We start from the raw sequence: 10,775 nt of genomic DNA on the forward strand, positions 1-10,775 counted from the left end.
TCAACCTGTAGTTCTTGGCCTAAATATGTTGCCTACCTTTTTTCTCCACTTAGGGATCATGGCCCAGATGAAATGGCTTAGGTAATGCTTTTCCCACATTATGAAGAACATGATGTTAACATAGTTAAAGAGCTTTCAGTGACTTTTTTTTTTAAAAAGCTTGAGCTGTACAAAATATTTTTGGCATTCAGTTATATTCCTTTAGGGCTCAGCTCTCAGCATCCTCACTCAGCTTGCAGTACACACCACCTGTGCGTTGGGAGGAAACCAAATAGAGGATATGTACCGCTTTAATGAAAGTGGTCCTTCTTCTGGCACACAATAACCCCCGTAGCATATTCTGCTTCTTTTCCAGATGGTCTTAGATCTGCAGTTTAGCACTAAATAGCCACATTTGGAACACACACAGATATAGTCTAATTGTCTCAAAATGGCATTTTTAAAAAGTGACTAAGGTGCTGAGATACAATGGGGAAATTTGAAAAGCCACAAGTAAAAGACATTTTTAATCTAAGAAGCCTCAGAGCAGACTGCAGAATGGAATGGGTGCCAAACTTAATCCGTTATTTTACTGTGGTCACAAACATTGCTGAATGGGCGCCAACTAAGCCAGCAGCAAAATTCCAGGAATAATATGGCATCAAAGTCATTTTGTATTAGCAGCTTTCCATTATGCTCATCCAGCTTTGCATTAGCATGCGTTTCTTTCAGGGCTGCCAAAAACCTGTTAATGTGGCTGTGTTTTGCATTGGGCTAAATACTTGATATACAGCTCCATAGGAAAATATTATAATTTGTCTATTCCTTTCTACAAATAATTTTCAGTGTGTAATCCTCTGTAAACCAATAAAGTGTAGGTAATTACATTTAGTGATCTGCTTGGACATCAGGAACTCCATTCCATTTTTGTGGCATTTTTAGCAGCTCCATGCTTCAGAGGAAGGGGATATTAACTCCTAGAACTCAACCACAAAAGCCATACTAAAGTGGAATATGTTATAATCATTTTCAGCTTTATAAATTAACAATTTTGATTTTTGATCATTTATTTCAATAAATGGAACAATTAAATCACAATGTCAAGGTATAATGAATCCAACCAATTCAGCACTCTGAGACTTTCAACTTCCCCAAAGAACTGTTTTATTGAGTACATCATGTCAGCATGAATGAAAACGAAACCAGCTCTAAATATTTCCAGCGGTTTCAGTATAATTAAAGAATAAATAATTCCTTCCCTCATGGTCACAGGTCACATTGTCCAATTAGGTGTTCTGGCATCTCCTTGGTAACTCTCCTCGGTCTCTGGCCAGCACCTGTTGAGATGACCTTGGTTCCCAGGGGATGGTCTGTTGTTGTTGTCTGGGCTGACATTCCAGACTTCTCCCCTTCCACGCTGTGGCAATCTTAGAAAAAGAAAGATGGATGCAGCAGGCCTGAACCATTGAAGTTGATACAGTAAACTAAGTGTAATGGAAGGAAACCTGTATCTGGATCTCCCTCAAACATTTAGACATCAATATCTGTAGAGACTGAAGACTTTTTTTTTTAATTCCTTGGTTTTGATAACGTTGGTTTTTATCCTTTTGGTTTTCATCGTTGGTTTACCAAGTATAGGCTTTCATGGTTTTCCTTTTCATGTAACATATCTCTATGTACAGTATTCCATTGCCATGAACCTGCCCCTTGAAATTACAGTTCAAATCAAAATATACATAAAAGGTTTCTGCCCTTCATGTTCATACTTAGAATGTGGTAAATAAACAAGGTGAACTTAAACTGTTAGCACAGGAAGGCAAATACAACTTAATAGGTATAACAGACTTGATGTGATGATTCTCGTGATTGGAATACAGCAACTGAAGAAGCAACCTGGAACAATAGAAAAGTAGAATTTGCATACTGTTAAAATATTTATATATCTTCTCAAAAATAAAAATGGTTTAAATAAAGGTAGCCCTGTCTTATGGCCACAACTAAGCTCAACATTTTTGTGGTTAAGTGAGACATTTATTAAGTGAATTTTGCCCCGTTTTGTAACCTTTCTTGCCATATTTGTTAAGTGAATCACTGAAGATGTTAAGTTGGTAACATGGTGGTTAAGCGAATCTGGCTTCCTCATTGACTTTGCTCGCCAGAAGGTTGCAGAAGGAGATCATATGATGCAGGGACCAGGGGTGAAATGCTCCTGGTTTGGATTGGATCGCCCGATCCGGTAGCGATGGAGGCGGGTGGTTCGGAGAACCGGTAGCAAAAATCCCTGCCCTCCCCATGCCCAGCTGAGCAGCACAATCATCAGAGTCTTTTTTTTTACTTTTAAAAGCATTTTTTCTACAACCTTTTTGGCCAAAAAAATGCTTTTAAAAGTAAAAAAAAAAAAGCCTCTGATGATTGCGCGGCTCAGCTGGGATCATTAAAAGCCTCTGATGAGGAGGCTTTTTAAAAAAGCCTCTGCCGATCAGGCAACTCAGCTGGGATCATCAGAGCCTTTTGAAAGCATTTTTTTTACAATCTCTTAACCGAAGAGGTTGTAGAAAAAATGGTTTTAAAAGTAAAAAAAAAAAAATTGGCCATGCCCACCCAGTCACATTACCCCCACCCCCCCACCAAGCTACGCCCACAGAACCGGTAGTAACAAATTTTAGATTTCACCACTGCCAGGGACACTGCAACTGTCGTAATTATGAGCAGGTTGTCAAACATCCTGATTTTGATCATTGGACCATGGGGATACTGCAACAGTTGTAAGTGTGAAAAATGATCATAAATCACTTTTTTTAGTGCTGTCGTAACTTTAAATGGTGACTAAATGAACTATTGTAAGTTAAGGTCTACCTGTGTTAGGGAGCATTTAGATTAAATGCCAGCAGATGACCCGAGTGTTCCTTGGATGTTTTCAGCCTAATTAATGTCATATGGTGGTATTTGTAGGGATACAATTAGATGAGATTCCTATCCAATCTATTTTGAAATCTCTGAGAAAAGGTGGAATAAATGTCATAAAAAATAAACAAAGGAAGAACACAATAGATCAGAAGATATGATCAATGATTTGCCTATCACAAGAAATCCAACAGACATGCTACAAGCCAGAACAGAGAAAGAAAACTTCCACTGATCCAATAGTGGGTTTCACTTACCTTTGCTACCGGTTCGGAACTATGAGCGTGGGCACATGCGTGCTCACATGTGTGCACGCAGTGCTTCTGTACATGTGCAGAACCTTCTGCGCATGCACAGAGCATCCGTGATGACATCTGGGTGGGTGGGTGGAGCCTCCCGCCACTGCCACTACCCGTTCAGCCAAACTGGGGTGAACCGGTAGTAGCGCACCACTGCACTGATTCTGTAAGGACTTCCTTAACTCTAGAATTCAGACATAGAGTTAAGAATAGAATTGTATACATACTTTAAACTTAAGTCATAATCTGCATGCATGTATCTATTTGGTTTGTCTGAGGCTGAAACTAGGAATTTGGAAAAAACGAGTAGAACATTAGCCCCGATAGCCTGCCTTATCAACAAAACTAGAAGAAGGAAGAAGAAATTGTTCAGAATGGGATGGAAGGCAATTAGCTAACTGTAAATTGTTTTTGCAAAGCTATATTTTATCAGAAGGTTGCACAAAAGAAAAAGGAAATACGGATGCTATTTCAGTCAAATTCTCTTAATTTGCCCACATGCTACATGACAGCATTCCTGTTTATTTTGAATGAGTTTAAAGTATAAGAACCAGAACAATTGTACACTACATTGTGAAAGGAATTTGCTAATTGAACGTTTTAATATTATCTATTCCAAATAGTGGAAAACAGAATAAAATGAAAATTAATAGGATGGGAAGGGAGGGAGTCCTAAAAGAGTGAATGAAGTGTCATCAGGAATACACAGAGAGCGTCCAAGAACTGATAGGCACAGGTAAGATCACATGGATTCCAGATTTTATTCAGAAACAAAGACAGAAATAAGTGAATGTAGACCATGTTTAATCAGAATATATGAGCAGTTTCAGTTTCAGCACTGCTAGTATTTATATTTTTAGTGAATAATTTTCTACCTAAAAGTAAATCTTTTTCTCTAGACCTTTCTTTGTTCTTAAAACCATGCTAAAGAAGCTACATAAAATAAGATATGCCTAAAATATGTTGTGTTCCTAGCATATGTCCCTAGATTCCTTGTTTTGGGAAATATTATACTTATTATTCTATGTATAAAGGACTTATTGAATAAATTGGTATGGTGCCATGCACTGTCAAACTGAAAAAAAAATGATATGTGACTCTCTGGTTAATTCTCTGTTAGGCAAATATTTATTCTTCTTTCTTCCTCAGTTCCTTGGTGGCTCAGCAGTTAAGACACTGGGCTTGTAGGCTGGACCCAAGTGCCATGTGACAGGGTGAGTTCCTATCCTTGCCCCAACTCCTCCAACCTAGCAGTTCTAAAGTATGCAAATGAGAGTAGATAAATAGGTACCACTTTACTGTGTAGGTAAACGTGCGCCATGACATCATGCTGGCCACATGACCATGGAAATGTCTTCAGACAGTGCTGGCTCAATGACCTTGAAACAATGACCTTGGAGATGAGCACTGCCCTGTATAGTCAGCAACGACTAGCAGAGTAAAATCTGCAGGGACTCCTTTGCCTTTTAAAAAACTTCTTCAGTCAGTCACACACTCTCATTCCAATCCCAATCCCAGATAAACAGGAATGGTTGAGATAAGACCTGGTGACCTACCTTTCCTTTGCTAAGAAAATTTTATGGAAAGGCTGTCAAATTAATCAAATAAGGTACCCAATGGTAGAACCCTCAGGGTAGAAGGTACCCAATAAGCTACTTGGGGGAAAGCAAGGCTGTGCCGTGAGTAGTCAAGGCATTAATGAAGTGCCTGAGGCAAACCCAGCAGGCATCTCAGCTGCAGATGCTGACATTGGTGAAATCAAGGGACTGCGCTGCTTGAAGGCACATTGGATAGCAATGTGGAATGAGCCATGGTAAATTTCATATCATTAAACAGGAGATGCCAGGTTGAAAATTGACTTCCTTGACATCGATGAACTACATTGGATGGATAATAGTTAATTCTAATCTGAGGGATTCATTGTTCCTTGGGACATGACACCAGGAAAACAAATGGCGTGGCATTTATCAAAGCAAGAAAATTGAATATGCAAATAAAAGTTTCTCAATGGTTAATGATCGTATTATGATTATCCAAATCTGTGCCAAGCTCTTCAAGATCACAGTTGTCCAAGCCTATGCCCCAACAACTACCTGTAAAAGAAGAGAGACTGAAGGAGCCAAAATGTTTAACTGGGAAGAGAAAACTAGAAGAACTAAAATTCTTCTATTCAAGAATCAAAAAAGATGACACATACACTACAAGTTTACTTTTCTTCCAGAAGATAGGTCATGAAGTAATGGATTCAGCTAGGAAGGCTTAATGAAGAGTGAAGGATTTCCCTTCATTCAGTTTGTTCAAATAGGGGCTGGGCAGCCCTCTGCCTATTTAGAACAAATAGCTGGACTTTAAGTGGCCCCCTCCAGCAGTATAATCCTGAAATTTACTCCTATCGAATACAAATACAGTAGATTTGTTTTCAGTGTCTCTTGAGCATCTCACATTTTGAGAGGGATGATGCTTGTATGTGTAGTCATCTGGTACCTTAAACTGAGCTGTTGCTAAGGTTTCACTTCTTTCTGTTTTTAACTACAAGGATCAAAATCATTTCCCATATATCTAGGAAGATTATATCTGCTCCAAGATTGATATCAAGATCAACAGAAGTTTTATGTTAGCAATGCAAAAATCTTCAGAGTAGATCTGTGTTCATTTCTTAATACTAGATATTTCTTCAAGAACTTGTGTCAAATGTTCATAATCTTAATTATTATAATATTTTATTGCTTGCATTGTCTGAAAATCATTCTTAAAGTTCAGTACTTTTAGCTACTTTTATTTTTGAATATAATCCCACACTAAAGAGACTCATACCCTCACACTCATAATATTGGCTCAGCACATAGGCATTGGAGAGAAAGGAAAAAGAAAAAAAAAGAAAACATTCTTTAAGTAGTTTTTCTTTTCAGTGTTGAGCTTTGTTAATGTTGCAGGCACTGTTAGAACAAGAAATCTGAAAGGTTTCCCAAGAGATATTCTGCACTCTGTGTGCCAGTTCTGATAACGTCAATATTATTGTATGGAATTAGTAAAAGATGATGAAAAGTGACTTGAACAAATGCCATATGCACACAACCACACTCATAACCACACACACACACACACACACACACAGAGAGAGAGAGAGAGAGAGGGAGAGAGAGAGGGAGAGGATAGAACAATACACATGTTTTATCTAAATAAACTATCTTGCTATTGGGTTTATATGTTTGCGTTTCCAGTCAAATTTACCATTCATCTAATGAATGACTGAAAGTCTGCTAAAACATATGCAGCATACGCAATACAAAAAGAGCTAAATCCATTTCTTATCTTGTAAGTAATGGTAAATCAAGGCACACCAGTGAATCTTGCTTCCTGTTTCTACACTTCCTATGTCTAAGTCTGATTTATAACTTTTCCTCTTTCCTGCACTGGCACAAATGTTCATATAGCATTTTAAAAACTTTCCTGCTTCTTCTTAGGAATAGATCAGTCCATTTCTAGTCTATCTGTAGCCATTTAAGATGCCTTCATTCCTAAACCAACTGTAACCAATTTTCACATGAATGAGAAATATTTTTTTTGATACTCATATATATTTAAATATACGTGGATCTAAGCATCTACTATCTCCACCACCACCCCCACTCCACCCCCCTCAATGTTTTATTGCATATTCTGGTAAAGATTGTGAGCCAAGAGCTGCACTGCAAATTTCTAAGAAGAAAATGGGAAATATAATTATGTTCCAATTCACACATTAGTCTACGAGAGGCAGATTATATTCATGTGCATCAAAATTCATGAAGATCAATTTGGCAGGCATCCCTTTCTCTCTCTGCGCTGTTTGGGAAAAAAGAAAAAGAAATAGCCTTACTTTGGCATGCCATTATAAATATTCCATACTGTGCTGACTTGAAAGTAGATGAACATTGTTTCTTCAGTCCAGGGTCTGAGATATAAGCAGGACATGAAAAGAATCTTTCAGAAAAGACTAATATTTGAGGCTAATTTGAGCAGAGAAATAATTTCACGTAGATGCAAAGATTTAGAATTGCTAACATTGGAAGCAATTATGAATGCTGGTACTGGTATAATTCCCCTCATCTCCCCTCCTTTTTCCAAAAGACTGTTATATTATAAATTTTTAATTTAACCAATATGCATGGCTGTTAGAAGCACTTACTTTGCATTTCAAGACAGAATATGACTATGGAATTATGGATTTGTCTAACTCCACATTTGTCCATAGCTAGCAGCAAATTATCCAGGAAAATGAGTTGATAAGTATTATAATACCTACATAAATTTGGGTACTTTCATTGCTGATTTGCAGTAAACTGGTGAAGTGTGAGGGTTCAACAGTATGTTCTCTTGTATTATATTACCCTCCCTCAAAGCCTTTTATTATCTCTTTTAGCTGAGACAAAAGACAGATGTGCATTCCCTTTTGCCATCTGCTTTGTTGTAGCAACTTACAACGAGGAAGAAAAGTGGAACAGTTGTTTATACTGACCTCTGTCAGGCTCTTAGAATGTTTAGTTTAATTGAAAATCCTTGCAAAATTGATAGATGCATTCTGGGGACCTTTGCTGGTCTGCCTATCATTAAATATGGTTCCTTCTAAATTTGCCATTTTAGGAACAGACCCTACAATCATATATTTCCTCTTAGCACTAAGTTGCCTCTAAAGTTTAGAGATATGTAAATTTGACACCCACCCACCCACACATCGTTTTGGTTGATCCCAAGTTACATCTTGACCCCTAGTAGCTTTAACCATTTTTAATTAAGGTGAATGAGATGTTTGTCTGCAGTTTCATTCATAAATATATCAAAGGAAATAACCCAGCCCACATTCTTACCCAGCTATTTTTTTTGGATATCAACCAGGGGTGAAATCCAGCAGGTTCTGACAGATTCTGGAGAACCGGTAGCAGAAATTTTGAACAGTTCGGAGAACAGGTAGTGGAAATTTTGAGTAGTTTGGAGAACTGGCAAATACCACCTCTAGCTGGCCCCAGAGTGGGTTGGGAATGGAGATTTTGCAATATCCTTTCCCCAGGAGTGGAGAGGGATGGGTATTTTGCAATATCCTTCCTCTGGACTGGACTGGGAATGGAGATTTCGCAGTATTCTTCCCAGCCACACCCACCAAGCCACGCCCACCAAGCCACACCATACCCACCAAGCCACGTCCACAGAACCGGTAGTAAAAAAAATTGGATTTCACCACTAACATCAACCTATTTACACATGAATTCTTTCCCTAAATAGTTCTACAAAAAAAGTGCTTCTGTGGATTTTGTAACTATTGTTATTCAAAATGAGGGGGAAATGCTTTTGAAATTTCTTTTAATGTAGTTCAGAGATGTCCAGCCTCGGCACTTTAAAGACTTGTAGACTCCCAGAATTCCTCAGCCAGCCATGGGAGTTGAAGTCCATAAGTTGAAGTACACAAGTCTTAAAATTGCCAAGGTTGGACACTCCTAGTATAGAAATATGTGAAATTCTTCTAGGTAGGACTGAGTTTTTGCCTTTATCTTCCATATGAAGGTTCTAGTAACGTTGTCAGATCTCTTTTTTACAGTTCAATCATCTGTCCTGTCATCTTTAGCCTCTTTTGCTTCCCATGTGCCAATTAAAATCAAAAGAGATGATATCTGGGAGGAAGGCCTCCTTTTTAGAGGGAATGTGGATAATCTAAAAAACAACAAAACTCTCAATATTAATACACTTCGCTACCTCACAACAATAAAGACACTTAAACCACCCCAAAAGAAACTTGAAATAAATTCCAATGCATTCTAAGAAAGAGGAAGGAAAATACAAGCTTATCTCATAGGAGAAGATTTCAGCATAGGATTAATTTTGTTAAAATACCTGACCATCTGCCAACCCCATGCTGAAGTCAGATGGGTTCCTGAGATATTGGCCTCCAGATGAAATAAATCATAAACTTGGAAAATGTCAGGCTTGGAGAATGACCCACTACGTTGTTTTAGCTTTCCTACAGACTGCATTTGTTCTGTAAGCACTTGGAGCCTCCAAAGTCCTGCCAAGGACATTCAGTGTAGAATCATCTCAACAATGTAATTTCTGGTATGCAAAAGCTTCACAGAAATTTATGATATCCAATTTTAAAAGGAACTGTAGCTATTATTAATGTGATAGCGTTTCCAAGGATAAAATTCTCTTTAGAGAGTTTTAAAGGAAAGCACATTTGTAATTAATGGTTTGTTTGTACTACATTTTCCTGCTTTAAATATATTTCACCAAATATAACCTTGGTGAATAAACACCTTTTCTCAGCTTCTGTTTGGCTCTTCCTGAATAGAGAAAGTCCCAGCCATTAGATATAGGGTGCCTAAAAGCTTTCTGTTTTCTAAAGCCCTTAGAACCCCACACAATTGTATCCCACAAATTTGGCTACAGATTGCCAATTTGGAGCAATATAAATATTGTTGTTGAGGGACTTGAAAATTATGTTTAATATATGGTGAGTTTTATATTTGAGATAGTAGGAAAGAAAAAAAGATTAAAGACTGGCCTGGCTCTTCTATGTCATGTAAGCAGTGGTGGGATTCAGCTAGTTTGGGCCAGTTTGGGCGAACTGGTTGTTAAATTGCTGACTGGCCCCACCCCTTCCCGCCTCACCCGTTCCAGGAGTCCCCACGCACCCCATTTTGGCTCCCAGGTAAGTGCAGGGAGGCCTACTAGGCCCAAAACGGGGCACCGGGGGGTGCAACATGCCCCCCGCGGCCTGTTTTTTCTCCCTGGGGGTGCAGCAGGCCGAGAGCTACCTGTCATACCCCCTGGCCATACCCACCATGGCCACGCCCACCCAGCCAGTCATTAGGGCAGAGAACTGGTTGTTAAATTATTTGAATCCCCCCACTGCATGTAAGAATACTGCTGCCATATTTTCCTCTTCCCTGCCCTGTATGATTTTAAATGGAAAAGGTAAATTGTTTTTCAGATATAGGCAGTGGTGGGATTCAGCCAATTCGCACCACTTCGGGAGAACCGGTTGTTAACTTTCTGAGCAGTTTGGTGAACTGGTTGTTGGAAGAAATCATTAGGTCAGAGAACCGGTTGTTAAATTATTTGAATCCCACCACTGGATATAGGGTGGAGGGAGGATCAAAAGTTAAGATGTTTCCCCCTGTCCAATTAAAGTCCAGACCCATGCTTACATTTCTTATTCACCACCTGGTCCATCCCTATGATGCCCTTGTTGTTAATGACAAATTGCATTTAGTGACACATCAATTTAACAAGGTTGGAAGAAGAGGTGTATTTCTTTGGATATCAAAGCCTCCTCCAACACAATTATCCTTATTAGGTGGCTAAAAGCTGTTTTTTTTTTTTTAAATAACTGTCTTAGAATTGTTTAAGCTATTGCAAATCAATTACAAACAATTCCAGGTTTCAAACAGATTAACATTCCATTTATATCATAACTGTCTCCTAACATGGAATATGGAACCACATTGGGTTTTATCCTTATTTGGCATCTATGTATTCTTTGCCTGCATTTTATATGGAGGCAACATGTTATAAACCCATGTGAAAAATTTATTTGACTGATTCAGATAAACATACATTCAA

At 38.4% G+C, this 10,775-nt stretch overlaps 1 long non-coding RNA gene across 1 annotated transcript; it reads right to left on the bottom strand.

Moving 5' to 3' along the window:
- Nucleotides 1-1,130: 1,130 nt before the first annotated feature.
- On the bottom strand, nt 1,131-10,501 carry LOC117661942 (uncharacterized). Its single transcript, XR_004590169.3, has 3 exons — nt 10,361-10,501; nt 7,042-7,116; nt 1,131-1,872 (listed from the first exon to the last, which is right to left on the bottom strand). It is a non-coding gene; the product is annotated as an uncharacterized LOC117661942 (long non-coding RNA).
- Between the last annotated feature and the right edge of the window lie 274 nt (nt 10,502-10,775).

The sequence above is a fragment of the Pantherophis guttatus genome, chromosome 2, assembly GCF_059756535.1.
Source record: "Pantherophis guttatus breed Tessera chromosome 2, ASM5975653v1, whole genome shotgun sequence".
NCBI lineage: Eukaryota > Metazoa > Chordata > Lepidosauria > Squamata > Colubridae > Pantherophis > Pantherophis guttatus.